This window comes from Chelonia mydas, chromosome 1 (assembly GCF_015237465.2).
Source record: "Chelonia mydas isolate rCheMyd1 chromosome 1, rCheMyd1.pri.v2, whole genome shotgun sequence".
Classification (NCBI taxonomy): domain Eukaryota; kingdom Metazoa; phylum Chordata; order Testudines; family Cheloniidae; genus Chelonia; species Chelonia mydas.
The window spans coordinates 92,149,641-92,167,775 of NC_057849.1; the positions used below are offsets into that span (position 1 = coordinate 92,149,641).

The 18,135-nt window shown below is 38.9% G+C and overlaps 1 protein-coding gene across 1 annotated transcript in view; it reads left to right on the forward strand.

The window, feature by feature from the left end:
- The window catches only part of GPC5 (glypican 5), a 545,513-nt gene that overhangs the window by 79,783 nt on the left and 447,595 nt on the right, over positions 1-18,135 (forward strand). The window lies entirely within an intron of this gene.

The window sequence follows — 18,135 nt, forward strand, 5'->3', positions numbered from 1 at the left end:
TATTAGAACATTCTTCCTTATTAAATAAATAAAGCTAAGCTATACATGTCAAACAGTTGAACAAAGTACAATTGTGATGCATTATCCTTGATTTTCATTTGTTTACTTGCTAATCTGCAAAATTCTACTTATTCACATTAGGTTTTCTAGCCATTACTCTGAATTAGTGAGCTTCTATTGTATAACGTTAGTTGTCAAAGCTTGACTTCTCTGTCTATGTCAGAGGGCAATGGGTGCTGTGCAATGGTTTAAAAAAAAAAGCTGATAAATTAGGATGCAAATGGATTGCTCAGCTTGTGCCTTGACATGTTTTAGCATGTATATTTTTCATTATCCACTAAATAAATTGGTGCTTCACTTCACTGGCTATGTCCCATGTGCATACTCTATTTCAGTGGTTCCCAAACTTGTTCTGCCGCTTGTGCAGGGAAAGCCGCTGGGGGGCCGGGCCAGTTTGTTTACCTACTGCATCCGCAGGTTTGGCCGATCGCGGCTCCAGGTCAATGGGAGCTGCTGAAAGCGGTGACCAGTACTTCCCTTGGCCCGCGCCGCTTCCAGCAGCTCCCATTGGCCTGGAGCAGCGAACCACGGCCACTGGGAGCCGCGATTGGCCGAACCTGCGGACGTGGCAGGTAAACAAACCGGCCTGGCCCACCAGGGGCTTTCCCTGCACAAGTCGCGGAACAAGTCTGGGAACCACTGCTCTATTTGAATAACTAGTTTTGGTGTGTTGGGCAGATTTGTTTTATTTCGTGTTCCTCTGTTGTGCTTAATAATGGGCCACAACCTATTTATATACTGGGTGCCTCTCGATTATTTTCAGCATCAAGTCATGGTACTACAACTGAGCCTTAAGACTTCACTACAATATAGCCTAGAAAAATCATGCGTTATCTGCCAAGTGAGTGTTGTTTGGGCACCCATCATTTGTTCTTTTGTTTGCTTTCCCACTAAACCTTTCCTTTCCTCCCTGAGAAGCTAAGCTTAGAATTCCAAGATGTGGCCTTTTTACTTCCAGTTGAGGCATAGAGATTACTCCACAAGCATTAATAATTCTGCATAGGTGAAATTTACCCCTCAGCCTATGCTCCGCTTAAGTCCCAGTTAAACCCTATTTTAAGGACAAAGCCCTCTGTATAGGCAGAATGTGACTAGCTATGCCAGAAATCTTTTCAACATCAATCAGGTGGACTTTGTTTCCTCCAACTAGTATCTTGTTCACAGCCTGCCTGTAATAAAATGCTACCACACTTCATATACAATGAAAATTCTTGGAAAGCCTTACCATCAAAATTTGCATATTGTATTTTTCTTTAAAACTGTATTTTTAAACAGACAGGCTTAAGAAGTCATACTTTAATATTGCCCCGAAGTTTGTTGTTTCTTCCTCTGTGATGTATAAAATGCAAAACTTTCAAGTGGAATTTTTGATGAGCTGCATCTGATCAAAAGCTGTACTAGTGTGGCTGTTAGATCAGTTCTGTGTCTATTATGCTGATTTACTCTTCATCTCCTCCACATACTTGGCTCGCCAAATAAATGGTTGACCAGAATAGTGAAGTGCAAGATATTTTTTAATCTTCCTTGTGAGCATTGAACTATATGACTGATAAACAAGAGACCAACATGTTGCTTTTCTACATCTTCTAGATGTTGCAGAAGAATGTGTTTAGATGGCAGGGAAGGCTTATAAATCCAGCTAACTGCAAACTATTGAAGGTGGACAAGGAGTTGGGAGTGAGAATCACTGCTGAAGTAAAATACAACACGTGCATTCTATTTAATAAAAATATTTTCAGTGGGTGTAGTTTTAAAACCCAGACTAAATCAAAGTATAATCTGTATACAAGAAAGTAATAGAACATGCAAAAATGGTTTGTCACTTAATGCATGATGAACCCTAGCTCATAATTGCTGTAGCTTCACTGGCAGTAGAGATCTGTGTGGCTTGAAAGCTTGTCTCTTCATCACCTCAACAACCTTGTCGCTCCAACAATTACCTCTTTATTTTAAGAATTATGAAAAAATAATTGTGTGGCTCAATTATATTACATTTTTTAAATGAAAAATCAGCAGTGATTAAGAACAATTTGTGTCTGTTTGGAATTCCTTTTTAAAAAGTTCTTGAAGTCCAACATCCTCGTTCAGTGAGCTGTGGACTGGGAGATCCACTGGCATCTGAGAAAGTGGGAATTCATGTAGAGGAGAAGAGTTACTCTATCATTGCTACTGCAGACAGAGCTGGAATGGCTTCTGCCACTGTTCTACCCTCACTACTGTATGGAAAGACAACCAGGGTGGATACTTTGGCTTCACCTGACCTGTGTCATATATCCTAGAACCTGGTGCATGCCAATATGTATTAAGCTTCCTGTACACTCATAGGACATATAACCACTGCATGGGCTGTCCCAAAACATGCTTCCCTCTCTGTAATGAAGTTAACTTTTTTTAAAACTATGTATTAAGGGGAATTTTCTCCCTCCCTCCACCCCTGGAACTGACTGAAGCAGGATGAAGTTCTGTGTTTTATTTAAAATCACTAGAAGTGGATCCATGAAGTGCCTCTCTCCCCTGAACTAAGCAGGACTATGGAGCTGAAAAAGTTTGCACTAATCTGAAAGATTTTTGAACTTCCTCATGTAGTGTTAAACTTCTTTAGATGTATAAAATAACAAGAAGTGCCTATCTGAACACCTTAGGCACTTCAGACAAATACTTTAATATATAGTATGCTATTACTTTTAACATGTCTTTGTCCTACATGGGCAATATGCTTTAGATTTTCTGTTCTGTTGCTTAGGTTCTTCATATCATACCCTTCACTGTGGTACCTGAGCACCTTAATTAAACTCTTTTCTATTTTATTAACAGTATTTCTACATATTGAACAATTCATGTTAGTATTTGAAGCATAAGTTTAATACCAAGTAGACATGTCTTAAATTTGTTAATGAAAGACTAGGGGACAGGGATGAAATGCGTGCGTGTGCAGACACGTGCACAGGCTCAGTCTAATTGGAACAGTTGTTGGTCAAAGACTGATTTGGCAAAGAGACTGAAATAATCTGTTGCTAATAGAGATGGCCCATTCTGGAGAAATTTGAGGTATATCAGAGGAGCGTAACAAAAACTTCAGTGATGGTCCCCGTTCTGTTTTTGTTCTGTGGATAAACAAAAGATGTTCTGTTTCCAGGGATGTCAGTCTGGCATCTTTAATAAGGACTATTAGCACAGTTGGTTAAGAAAAATTGCTGGTAAAACAAATGAACAGCTTGCCAGTGGTGAGGATGTTAACATAAAATACATCTACTCCTCTTTAATTTGTGAAGAGATTAAAAACAAACAGGTATGGAATAAAATAAGGATGATCAGTTATTGTGACCTCTGGCTCTGAGCACTTGTCAATACTGCATGCAGAAAAAACTATGACTTCATTGTTTTTGATGGTTTTCTTTGTACATCTTAAGATATTGAACAAATGTATTACTTACAAAGTAATCACTACAAAACTGATCTCTTGCTGTATGGCTTTGGCAATTCTTGCAGTAGGGGTTTCTGTCAGTGGTAAGCGATTTATGAAACTAGAGTCTCATAGGCCAGGGTGCCAGCAAGGAATATATTTGCTTGCCCTGGCAGGCTGCATGCCAAAGGTTGCCAATCCCTGCTTTAGAATCTCCAGTCTTGCCATCCAGACAACTGGACTTTGTGATAAAAGGTCACTTAAACCAAGAACCACACCACATCAAGTTGCTCCTAGTCTCAAGAGACCAGTCATTTACCCCAGATCAATTGATACTCTAGATCTTACACAAAAGACAATGCTGGTAGCTAGTTCTATTGTAGACTAATTAAAAATTTATTAGCTAAGAAAAGAAAATGAGAGTTATTGAGAGGTTAAAGCAGGTAAAATATATACAGAGGTGAGTTGCAGTTTGTAATTCCAAATGGTAGCAGTGATGTAATCAACTGCCAGTTTCCCAAAAGTCTTTTTATAGTACCCAGATTGTCTCTGGGGATTTCCCCTTTGTATCTGGTACACTTCCCTGTAAGAGACCAAACAGTCCAGAGATCCTGGATTTTTTCTTGAATCTAATTTATAGCTTCTTCTCAAAGAAAACAAGCTGAGAGTGTTACTGCCCACATGGGCTATTCCTTTGATGAAGGAGACTGAGAAATGCATTTTGAGTCTTTGACCTCCGATCATCACACACAATGACCACTTGCTTTGAAATTAGCATTTTTCTGTTAAAGTTCTTCATTTGCATCCCACAAGGCTTATTTCTCATTTGATGGCTTGTTTGATGGGCTATTTAGTTACAGGGGTATACACAATGTAAACATTAGCTATTATGTTATAACAGGGTACAGATAAGTGATAACAATACAAGTAACATCACACTGATTTTCACAAAGTTGAAACACCAAATACATTCTTATACATTTAACAATCAATTTGATATATATTAATACACAAGTGAATTGACCTGGGCCTCTGGCATGAGCTAGCACCTGGTTTGCCAGTGTCACATCAATAAGTCTTATTAAAAATTTGTATGGGGATGGGGAAAGGGGCTTTGAAATTTATCATTCACTTTCTGTTGTGACTGTAAATCCAATGAAATATCTGTCTGTTTTATCATCTTGTCCCACATTGTTTCCATTCTTCCTGCTGCTCTGGTAATACCGGAGAATCACAGGTCCTGTATTTGCAATGCGCATGAGAACAGTATGAGCTGGGCAGGCTCCATGCCTGTGTCAGAGTTGGTGGACACTGACCAGTGCTGCATGGGTTTGCGTGATCTTTTTTTTTTAATTATGAAAAAAATATGTTTTGATATGGAGAATGTTGTATTCTGGGAACTTTACCTGGAGCTTCTAGAGATCCCCGGATGAGTTATTTGTTTCCTGCAACACATTGTGAAAACTTCCCAGAAGGCATTTTTCCAGCCTGCAGTGCACGGCACACTGGGTTACTACCTGTGGTGCACCACACTTTGCATCAACACAAGCACTCTTGGTGAGAACATGCGGTGTGGACATAAGCAGCCAAGTATGCACATGCAGAAGGAACAGATTAACTTTCGTAGCTGTGCGCCAGCGTAACTTGTGATGACCGAAGTATGTAATGTAGACATGGCCTCAGTGCTTGAACAGTGTTCTTTCTAGTTACATATTCTCCTTTTCTAACTTTTAGTGGCCTTGCCCCGTTGATTCACCATCTATCCATCCATCCTTCCATTCATTTTACCCACAATTTTCCTACTTCTTTCCTTTGTATGTTATATTTCAAAATAGAAATCACTAGCAGCTTGATCTACCTCCCACTGAAGTCAGTGAAAACCTTTCCTTTTGATAGTAGGCATGGGATCCAGACTTATAAGTCTATCCATCTCTCTCTAAGATAGGTTTTTTTTCTGAAATCTTAAATTGAGACTTAAATTGTAGTAACTGAGAGTAGAAGCTGACCCAAAATGTTTAGCGTTGCTCCTTAATAATCTCCCTCTTTTTTCGTTTTCAAATTGTGAACTTGATTAGAAACTGCTTCTCTTTAATTCTTTTATAATAGAATTGTTTTAATATTGCATTTTTGGCCATATTTATCATTTTAATATGTATATGTTCCTTGTTTTACTGGGCATTGATAAATGTACACATTTGATTTCTCCATTTTTTTCTCCATGCTTTGCGCATTCTCTCCCCCCCTCACACATATTTAAGATTCTGAAAAGCTGTCTGGAGTGCATTGACCTGCTGCAATATAGATATTTACAGATGTGTGGTCTTTTTATAAAGCAAAATGCTCAGAACCTCATGTTTACTTTCTCTATATAATCTTTAGACATACTGGGAAAGGAAGTGACATTTGCCGAAAATTCTTGAACTGCTGATCCACATTACAGTGATGGTAATATAAACCTGATGTCCTTCAACTAATGTGAGGTCACTCAGTGTGCAGCTTTAAGTTGTGTTTCGTAAAATAATAATGTGGAAGGAAAAAAAAGTAATGGAAGAAAAAGATTTTGTATATTCTCTAGCTATACACTGACAAAGATTTTCAGGAAAAGGCTTCATGATTCCACATTTTATAGGATCTTTGCCAACTCTTATCCAGGGTGGTAACTTGGCTGACGTGAGAAATGGTTAGTATTCATGGCCACCCTTTTAGAAAGTGACAGCTTTTTGTTTCCAGCAACAACTGTACTGTGGACAACTACATGTTTTAGTACATTCCACACTTTCCTTGTCTCTCTTCCTTCCCCTCTCTCACTTTCCAGACATTGAAAGTGAACCTAGAAGTAAACGATCAATCATAGCTACAGGGAACTTAGACAATTCTTTGTATAAAGAAGAGTATACTGTTTCTTTTGTGACTGGTCATACTGAACTGCAACCGTTTTTGGTGTAACAGTCATAGTCACCTGGCTTATGGAGCTTTTACACTAATACATTTATAGTACCAGTATTTTTATTTCTTGCATATGTAATCCAAAACTGTACCTTAAGCTACATTGTTTTGTTTGGGAGAGGAAGGCTGTAATTTTATTAGCATGTTTCATATAACAATTTCCTTTCCTGATAAGATTTTTAGTTTCTAAAAATATGTATTATACTTTGTAACACTTTTGTGTATTCAATTTCATTTTCCATTATATACTCCTAGGGGTATTCTGCATCACTGCACAATTCAGAATTTGTGAAGAAATTAATGTTATGCTCAGATGTTCCTTTCCCCCCACAGAAATGGGTTGCATAGTTGCTGGCCACCACTAGGGGTGCTGGACCTGGCAGAACTCAGCTTGCAAATAGAGGACACTGACATGGGGATGGGGAGGGAGCTGGAGGATTCCCAGAAACTGCAGTTCCTGGAATGTCCTGAAGGAAGGAGACGGCATACAGGAAACTCTGTACAAGCCTGCGATCCAGCATCAGACTGTTTCTCCCTCTGGACCCCTGGGCTCTTGGGGGTAGGGGCTCTGAATATCTGGGCGGGGGGGGCCTGTGGCTGGGCTCTAGGGGGATAAGGGATACGGGTGTCTGGCCCCCCTTCTGGCTCTGGGGGGCAAGGGGGCAGAGAAATGGGAACTGGGTTGTCCTAGGGGTTTCTTTAACTCTTTCCTCTGGGGGAATTTTTTTATGTCTGTATTGTTACAGACACAGTTGCTGATAGCTATTTTGAAATAAATTACCAAAATAATTGAAACTGGCATGATTATATAGTGTTACTGTGACAAATAGAATATGCAGAATTTTGCAGATTTTTAAAATATTGTGTGAATTTTTAATTTTTTGGCACAGAATTTTCAATTTTTTGGCACAGAATTCCTCCAGGAGTAATTATATTATGTGTAAATTTGATACATCCCTTTTTTTAAGTTACGTATAATATACTCCAAATATCTGTGGGTGAGGAGAAAATTTCAGCTGCACTAAAAAAAAAGTATCATAGATTAGAAAGTCATAGAAGTGTCATGCTTTCAAAGTTTGCTACAAGTTCATGCGGCACCTGTTTTTGATTCTCAAATATAATATCATATTTTATATAGCTCTCCTGCTGACCTCAGACCCCATGGAAACGGAGACATTTGTAGTTTTTGTGGTTTGTGCCACTGTAACACATTAGCATAATGATTCCTAATCCCAGAAACTGGAAACATCTGCTGGAAACATGTACAGCATATTGTCTGTGCTCGGCAGCAGAGCAGCCTTCAAAATATTGGCTGATTTTACGCCCCAGCCAGTCAGAAATAATTTCAGAAGGGTGCAGAAATAATTACCGTAGTGAAAAACTGAAACATTTAAACAAATTTAAAAAGTGAAGTACTTTTGTACTCTATTAAAAGGGAATTTACCATATGAAGTATTTGTTTTAGTCAGTAGCTTTATTGTAATGTCTTATTGCAAGAATAAAGCAAAAATAAGAGAATTATACCAAAAGCACTTTTCTACATTATTACAACACTGTCATTGCCATAATATGGTACTTGTGCACATATAAATATTTTACTTAAATACTAACTTAATGGCAAAACTGCCATTGACTTTGCCAGGGACCTTTCATTTCTTTCATTTCAATTAAAACAAAAGTTTGTCTTCAACTTCAGTATTTTTTAAGAACTATTTCAAGTTTCATTTAGTTCTTTTAAAATTCTTTGCAAAAATAATGTAGTAAACATTTCTTAGAAGACAAATTGTGAAAATAATGTAGAGAGGGAAAGTCACATGCATAATATGGACACAAGTTTATACATATTAAAAATAGTAAAAGCAGTAGAATCTGCTATAGCTAGAAATGAGTTCCTGCTTCCATTATAAAAAAAACACTTTTTCAGCTATGGATAGCTTTCTCAAACAAAAATCTCTGGGACTGAATTTTTCCATGCTTGGACTCAGCCTAGAAGTTAATATTTTAAAGAAAGCTTTAGCATAATTATGTTGATCCATTTTTGATGTATGTGAGAATACTGAAAATACATTTTCCCCATACATTCTGTTTTGGTTAGCCGTCCACAGCTGAAAATATTTTGATTTTTTTTACAAAGGAATTTGTGTCTTTAGGTTTCAGTACAACAATCTACACAATGAACAGACCTAGAGGACAACTCTTGTTTTAAAGAAGTTTTGGTTACTAATATTGAAGTTAACAAACTTTCAGGTTTTCATATGCATGTGCAGTAGATTTAGATTTACATTATTTTAGTCAGAACCTTAGAATGCAGGGCCACACTGGCAGGTCACTGTATCTGAGTCTTGTTCATGGAAATCTCTTAAACTCTGAAGGATTGAAGTGAAAGTCCGATGTAGTTCCACAATTCTGCAAGGATGATGTTGGTACTTTCATGGAGCTTGGCAGCCATAGTGACAGAAATCTCTATTCTGGTTTTGATTTTTCTTTTCCTCAAAAACAAACAAACTTGGAATAGCCCATGCAAAAGTGTGAACGTTATTATATTGAAATATGCGGATGTGATTAGCTGAGCTGTGTAATTCCATTTTCAAAAAGTGCATGCAAATACATTTTATAAGCCTTTCATGCTCAGAATCACTATTTGCATAGCATTAAAAGGCAGAGGGACACAAGGAGGTAGGTAGGGTTAGTTTGTTTTTTGCCTTTGGCAGCATTCTAACATTTAATAAATTAATGAATCTAAAATAATTTTGAGCTCCTCAGATGAAAAATTGTTTTACTAAATTTCACTCAAATATTTCTCCCATTTTTGGGGTGGCTTCATATCCATCATTTTTTTCTTTTTAATTAATTTTGGCAAAAGGGAAACTTTTGCATCAACATTGTGATGGTTCCACTACAAAGTTTACTTTCCTTGAAAATGGGCTCATTTCTGCTACTGTTCACAATATTTTGAGCAATTTTTTTTCAGTGAAAACGGGCCATTTGAATTTTTGACGGGATGTGAAAAAAAACATGCCTAGCAGTTTCACCTCTTGTTGTCAGTATTGGACAAGTCTCTTCTATGTACATGCTGTGCATTAGATTTTTAAGTGAAAGGTCTGTGGCCCATGCACATGATACATGTATGCACATAAACAAAAAAAATCTAGTACTTTGTGGGAGGGCATGACAGTTCGGGGATTCTGTCTATATTCAAGTTATGAATTCTAGTTGGATTTTATAAACTGTATCCTTATATGTTATGACTGTTTTTTACTGTGTATTGCCTCCTTGTGCTAAGGAGAAAGGATGGTGGTGCTGACATGTATATCCATCAATAGGCTGATTATTAAGGATATCAGCACCTGAATAGATCTTATTTGGGGAGAACAAAATAGTAACTGCCTCCTAGGAGAAACCACGTTTCTTCAAATCTCTGCAGGAAGCTTGTATTTGGAGAGTGGAAAATTCTCAGCAGCAGAAGAAAGGAACCAGGTGGTGGTGGTAGGATGTACAAACTTGAGGGACTCACAGAGCAGGAGAGAAGAAGCTTTGGGCTAGGAAGAGGAAGAGAGGGGTATGCTTTTGTAGGGGAGAGAGAGGTCTGTTTAACTGACAGACCAGCTGAGGAAGAAGAAAGCCAGCTGACGTACAGGAAGGGGAGAGAGTCCATGATTTGGAGGAGAAGCTGTGTGCAGGAGTGGGATTCTGATATCCTTTAGAGGACTCTCACTTAAGTCCAAAGGATGCTCAAAAGTGGTGAGGAAACTCAGGCAAAAAATACCTATAGGTAGAATATTGTTTTCCCTACATTTGAGTGTTTTTTGTGCTGAGTAAAGGGTAATTGTGCTTGGAAAGCATTGCAAAGACTGTGTCTTTTTGCTTTGCGGTCACATACCCCTGGAAAGGTGAACTGTAAACTCAGAGTGCCCAGAAGGTTGGAGCCCATCGAAAGAGTGTGCTGAAGCTGCAGTGGCCTCTTGGGAAGTCAGCACTGGTCCTCATGCCTGAGGAGCTAGGCTGCAACATCCCATTTCTATGAAGTGGTAACAGAGTGCCCAGAAAATGTGCCGGAGAGGTCAAGGGGAGAAAGTGCTACAGCCTCCTGAGATCCAGGATCTAGCGTATTTAGACCCAAACACAGCAGTCTGGTGCATGTCCAGCAGAGGGAGTTTCAACCAGAGCTGTGTGCAACAGAGGGAAACAGTTTTTGTTCTTAGAATCATAGTAGATTAGGGTTGGAAGAGACCTCAGGAGGTCATCCAATATCTAAACAAATACTTTGCCTCAGTCTTTAATAAGGCTAATGAGGATCTTAGGGATAATGGTAGCATGACAAATGGGAATGAGGACATGGAGGTAGATATTACCATATCTGAGGTACAAGCGAAACTCGAACATCTTAATGGGACTAAATCGGGGGGCCCAGATAATCTTCATCCAAGAATATTAAAGGAATTGGCACATGAAATTGCAAGCCCATTAGCAAGAATTTTTAATGAATCTGTAAACTCAGGGGTTGTACTGTATGATTGGAGAATTGCTCACATAGTTCCTATTTTTAAGGGGGAAAAAAAATGATCTGGGTAACTACAGACCTGTTAGTTTGACATCTGTAGTATGCAAGGTCTTGGAAAAAATTTTGAAGGAGAAAGTAGTTAAGGACATTGAGGTCAATTGTAAATGGGACAAAATACAACATGGTTTTACAAAAAGTAGATCATGCCAAACCAACCTGATCTCCTTCTTTGAGAAAGTAACAGATTTTTTAGACATAGGAAACACAGTGAATCTAATTTACCTAGATGTCAGTAAGGCATTTGATACTGTGCCACATGGGGAATTATTTGTTAAATTGGAAAAGATGGGGATCAATATGAAAATTGAAAGGTGGATAAGGAATTGGTTAAAAGGGACACTACAGCGGGTCATACTGAAAGGTGAATTGTCACGCTGGAAGGAGGTTACCAGTGGAGTTCCTCAGGGTTTGGTTTTGGGACCAATCTTATTCAATCTTTTTATTACTGACCTCGGCACAAAAAGTGGGAGTGTGCTAATAAAGTTTGCGGATGATACAAACCTGGGAGGTATTGCCAATTTAGAGAAGGACTGGGATATCATACAGGAGGATCTGGATGACCTTGTAAACTGGAGTAATAGTAATAGGATGAAATTTAATAGTGAGAAGTATAAGGTCATGCATTTAGGGATTAATAACAAGAATTTTAGTTATAAGCTGAGGATGCATCAATTAGAAGTAACAGAGGAGGAGAAGGACCTCGGAGTATTGGTTGATCACAGGATGACTATGAGTCGCCAGTGTGATATGGCCGTGAAAAAGGCTAATGCGGTCTTGGGAAGCATCAGGCGAGGTATTTCCAGTAGAGATAAGGAGGTGTGAGTACCATTATACAAGGCACTGGTGAGACCTCATCTGGAATACTGTGTGCAGTTCTGGTGTCCCATGTTTAAGAAGGATGAATTCAAACTGGAACAGGTACAGAGAAGGGCTACTAGGATGATCTGAGGAATGGAAAACCTGTCTTATGAAAGGAGACTCAAGGAGCTTGGCTTGTTTAGCCTAACCAAAAGAAGGTTGAGGGGCGATATGGTTGATTTCTATAAATATATCGGAGGGATAAATACCGGAGAGGGAGAGGAATTATTTAAGCTCAGTACTAATGTGGACACAAGAACAAATGGATATAACTGGTCATCGGGAAGTTTAGACTTGAAATTAGATGAAGGTTTCTAACCATTAGAGGAGTGAAGTTCTGGAATAGCCTTCCAAGGGAAGCAGTGGGGGCAAAAGACCTATCTGGCTTTAAGATTAAACTCGATAATTGTATGGAGGGGATGGTATGATGGGATAACATGATTTTGGTAATTAACTGATCTTTAAATATTCATAGTAAATAGGCCTGATGGGATGTTAGATGGGGTGGGATCTGAGTTACTACAGAGAATTCTTTCCTGGGTATCTGGCTGGTGAATCTTGCCCATATGCTCAGGGTTCAACTGATTGCCATATTTCGGGTCGGGAAGGAATTTTCCTCCAGAGCAGATTGGAAGAGGCCCTGGGGGTTTTTCACCTTCCTCTGTAGCATGGGGCACGGGTCACTTGCTGGAGGATTCTCTGCTCCTTGAAGTCTTTAAACCAGGATTTGAGGACTTCAAAAGCTCAGACACAGGTGAGAGGTTTATCGCAGGAGTGGGTGGGTGAGATTCTGTGGCCTGCATTGTGCAGGAGGTCAGACTAGATGATCATAATGGTCCCTTCTGACCTTAATATCTATGAATCTATGAATCTAGTCCAACCCCCTGCTCAGAGCAGGACCAACCCCAGCTAAATCATCCCAGCCAGGGCTTTGTCAAGCCTGGCCTTAAAAACCTTTAAGGATGGAGATTCCACCACCACCCAAGCTAACCCAAGCATGGGTTCATGTTCAAGCATGGATGAGCGAGATGCGGTGTTACTGAATATATTTTTGTATTGGTTGGCTTGTTTTGCTTCTGTAGTTAGTAATGTAAAAGTTAAAATATACATTTGCACATGAAGATCATGGGAAAGTTTTTGTTTGTTTGTTTGTTTTTTGTTCTGAAGTGGCTGTGTTTGCCACTGGCCGTTAGATCACCTCTCTGCTGCATGTGGTGCAAGTGACTTTCTGTGCTGGCTGTCACTTGGAATCTGTACGAAGACCTTTATTTTAGGGTACAGCAGAGACTACAGTTTCAGACATTCTGACACCCACAGCGCCCTTGTCATACCATTTATTTTTCCCTCTTCTCCCCTTAGAAAAACATTATAATAAATAAATAATTCTATAAGGCGTAACATACAAACACTGAATGGCCGCTTAAAAGAAAAAAATGCTGAAAATGGGAAGCAAACCAATGTGTGTGTGAATGTGTACATAATGGCTCTGTGTCACTGTCTTTCTCAGATACACATCTCTATTGTATTTTTCCAGACAGCCACTAGCTCTGTTGTCAGTTTCCATTGGAACAGAACAAATCCATAGGCTATGCTGAGAGCTTAACCAGACTTGTCAAGTTTCTCCACACTATACTAAGTTTAAACATATCAAACTTTGAGCAAAACTCAGTGGCTGCAGACTACAATGGAACATAGGACTTTTAAATTTTTTTTAACCAATGTGAGTTGAAACCTCTTCTACTGCTCAATGACTATATTTGTTGTTTGCAGGCAGTAGCTCTAGTGGATTGGTTAAAAGGGAATACATTTAAAGGACACCATTCCCTTTTGATGTTGGCTCCATAGATAGATAGTTGACCTTGGTGTAATGTGCTCTTCTCCTGGCTTGGCATACAAATCTCATTTCTGAGATCTATTATCCCACAGTAAAGAACACAACAGGAACTATTGCTCTCAAATGGTTTGAAAAGGAGTTGATGACAGTTGAAAATGACAAAATGAAATAAAGGGTCAGCAGAATCTGAAATATTGATAACATGACGGATAAAGCTTTATCCACCTATTTGAACAACTAGATGATTGGGCGTTATTTATCAGTAGCCAAATTATTGCCAAAACTGGCAATAACAATTAAACTTAGATACCATGCCTTTAGGGTCTTTTCCCTCTTGAAGTGCTTTTGTTTGACTTTGGCACTCTTTTTCCCCTTCTGTTCATTTTAATGATTTTTCTTGACTGTCAGATCCCTTTATCTTTATATCTTTAATTTTGAATAACAGCAAACAATATGATAGATACTTGATGGACAGGTGTTATCTCACAAAAGCTTGACAGCACTGTTACTGCTATGTCAGGAGCTCATCAGTGACATTGCAGGGGATGTGCATCAGTATTCTGCCTCTCTCATCTCATGGACAGTTTCATTTCCAAAAGAATACTTGGTGTGGTACACAAGAGTTTGAGTGATTTTATTTAACCCTTCAGACATTGCAGCTATCAGAAATATTATTTTAAAATAATATCACCAGCGTCTGAACTACAAAAGATATGAGGTTAGAATGTTGTGGCTTAGCATAGTCAGTCAAAGCCCTCCTTTTTACTTTCAGATATGTAAATGGATTAGTTCTAGAAATTGTTTTCAGTTTAAATGCTATGAATGAGCTTTTAACAATGCAGAAAGTTCTATAAATGGTACATGTACCTTGCAAATATCCTACAACTTTAAAATGAGAGCATTTTTTGGACTGGGTCATCTAGTCCATTCCCCTCCTCCTACCAAAATTGACAGATTTATTCTTAAACCATACAAAGTGTCATCAGTATTGACAACTCTAAGCACTCAAAAATCATGAGCTGGGTCTCAAAAATCATGAAATTAATAGAGAGTGCGGTTTTTTTTGTCTTCTGTTTCTGAGCCTTTAACGTGGTTCATATTTTCAAGCTTTCATCAGCAACCATTCTGGCTGGAAACCTGTTTCATTTTAAATGAAAGCTGAAATTCTCATACAATCACTTGATTTCATGAGCTGAGACTTTAAGTAGAACACAAAATATTGCAAGAATCACGATAAAAATCTTGAGAGTTGGCAACATTGTATCTTGGGTGCTGAGTATAGCTTTGACTAACTCCATGGTGATAGTGTAATGCTGACAGACCCCAGTTGTCAGCGGGCAGGATCAAACCTGGGACCTCAGTGCATGAGTCTCTACTGCATGAGTTAAAAGCCGATTGGCTGTTAGCTAAGGCTGTAGAGCAGACTCTTTTTTCTTTCTTCTCTCGCTCTCTCTCGTCTCGGTGCCAGTAGACGGAAAAGAACCACACCTAGAAGGTGTGTGGGTTAGAATAGCACAGCCTCCCTTGACATTGTGTCACATTACTTTTTTTTATATCATTTTTCAGATTGCACTTAAACTTTCCCTGCTGTATTTTTAGCCCATTACATGCTAGAGAGGAAAATATACAGTTCTTGAAATATTTGTTTTGGTTTTTTTTTTACATTTTTACTTATGTGACATTTACTATGGAACCATTGACTAAGCTGACTGACTGTCACTTGATAAATGTTTAATAGAAACTTTTATCCAGATATTGCTAAATATTTATGGGGACTCTGAAAGGTGACATGCTCCAAATAGCCTCCTTAACAAAAATGGCAGTGTTACCTTTCAAAACAAGACTCTGGTGTGGAAAAGACAAGGGCTGCTGTAGTTTTAGTTATCCTTCTTTATAATTCATGACTTACTGAATTTATACAACACCCACTGAAGAATCTGGATTTCCAACACACCTAATACTTCCTAGCTTCATTTCTTATCATTGTTCAGGCAGTTAAACAACGTATCTGTTGAAAGTACTGGAGCTGTATAAATGGCACATGTTACTGTATGGCTGGTTTCCCAGAGAGGAGCACACTATCAGTGTTGTCCCAAAAATAAAAGGAGTACTTGTGGCACCTTAGAGACTAACAAATTTATAAATTTGTACACAAGTACTCCTTTTCTTTTTGCGAATACAGACTAACATGGCTGCTACTCTGAGTGTTGTCCCAGTGCCTCTGTGTACGCTGTTGGTTAAATTCTGTCCTCTGTTGTGTGTATGTGTACAAATCAAAGTCAGATAGAGGGAGACACATATGTACATATGCAAAGACAGAATTCGGCCCATCTTGTTCAAATAGCTATTTAGTAATATTAAGGTAAGTTTTTTCATTAAATTTCCATCTAATCTGGCAGTTAGTCATCTTGGCCAGAGGCAGAATAGTAAATTGAATTTGTCAGTTGATGAGGTCAAGGGAAATGGGTTTGGTTTACTGCCAGTTGTTGACAGCACATGTTCATCTGTTTTTTGCTCTCCCCCCCCTCCCCCCATTCCGTCTGAAGATGCCTATATAATACAATAAAGAAAAACAACCTAATGAGAAGCCCTGTCTTGTGCTAATGTGGATTTCTCAGTGTATCTCATCTTCTTTGTGTCTCCTTTAGGACCACCCCACAAAAAGAACCATACAGGCAAATCCTCCCCATCAGTTTCAGTAAGGATCCATACAGGTGCAAGGGTCTGCCTGTGAGTGGTTCTTTTGCAGGATCAGGCACTTAGATTGTAAACTCTTCAGAGCAGATGGTTATTTTAATATTTATATGTTGTATGGGCTTGAGCATGTTGTCAAAGCTGAATGAACAGTAATAGGCAAAATACAAAAAATAAATAAATAATGTCTATATTTTAAGAAAAGATTTTATGCTCTACGGGAGATACAATGTGCAATGAAGTAAATATTTTGGGTTTAGAAAGTCTACCGCTCTGATTCACAAAGCACTTAAGCACTTGCCTTCAGTTTCATCTGTGCAACCCAAACGTTTTCAGTGGACAGTGAACGGAGGAATTTGATCATGAAGTTAGATGTATGGATAATTGTTCATGGATAATTTGTGAACCAAAATAGAAATTAATTTACTGTCTTGTATCTGCTGAGTGAGTTCTGCACTAGTAACAGGAGCACAATTGCACCCTTCCAGCACATTCTAGTCCCCTCTAGGAATAAGGACCATGAACTGGGTGAAATCCTGGTTCCACTAAGTAAATGGGGCCCAGGATTTCACCCTCTACATTTGATTTAACTCCACAGAGGGTACCACCTCTAGAATCTGCTTCTCTAGTTGCCCACCAGAAAATTGCAAGAGTGTTTTCCTGTTTTTAATTTAATTAATGTTTTAATTTTTGTTCTTGTTTTGAAGCTAAAGGTCCTACCTACCATTGTAATAGGTTCTGTAGAAACTTGTAAAACAAAATATATGGCCCAGCCCCTCCCTGCACCCAGCTCTGATCCAGTCCCACCCCAAGCCACATCCTTGGTTCCTGGCCCTGCACCTGGCCCAGTCCCCAGCCTCAACGTGGCTCTGCTCCCAGTCACGCACCAGCCCCCAGCCTCAGCCCCGGCCACTGCCCTGCTCCCAACCCCAGACTCACTCCCAGCTGTGGCCCCAGCCTCGGCCCCCTTACCCCTGGTCGCGTCCCCCATTCTCTCCATGAGCCATGTCCCTGCTCCTGGCTCCAGGAGGGTGGGGAGGGGGGGGGAGGAGGAAAGGATGCAACCCTCAAAAGTTTAGGGACTGCTGCTCTAATGCATACAGTTCCTTCGAGGCTGCCAAGTATGATAACAGTAGAGACAATCCCAAGATTTCTTAGTCTGGGCTGAAATGGAAAAAGATTGGGTAACTCAGGGATTTCTCATTTTTCTAAAGAAGCTGATATTTAGGATAAACTAATAACACCAGCATTTAGAGTTAGAAAGAAAAACCGGATTTCATATATGTTAAATTTTTTTTTTCTTTGATTGAAAGCTAAAGCTGAGCTTCCTTACTTCCTTCCTTACTTTATGACATTATGACATTATCCATATATAATATGGGATTTCACAGTACTAAAGGAGCTAATGTAATACATATACTGCCAAGCCCAGGTAAACCATTACACATTAAGGATAAGCTCTGAGACTTCATTTTGTATGTTTTTGCTTTTGTGTTGTCACATTCTTTTGGATGGCTTTTTGGATGTTGATTTGCATGTATTTTTGTCTGAATTAGTATAAATAGCTTCTCATTTACATATATTTTGCTTTACTTCTTTTATGTTAAGAAGATGAATCTATAATTCTTTATTCCACCCACCGCAACATATGTCTAATTGGCTGTGAGCATATTTCCTGTACGTTTTATCTTTATTTCATAAGTGGCTTTGGTTTATTCAACTCATTATTTTTATATTATAAACAATCATCCTGTTCTAAAATAATACCCAATTTACTTT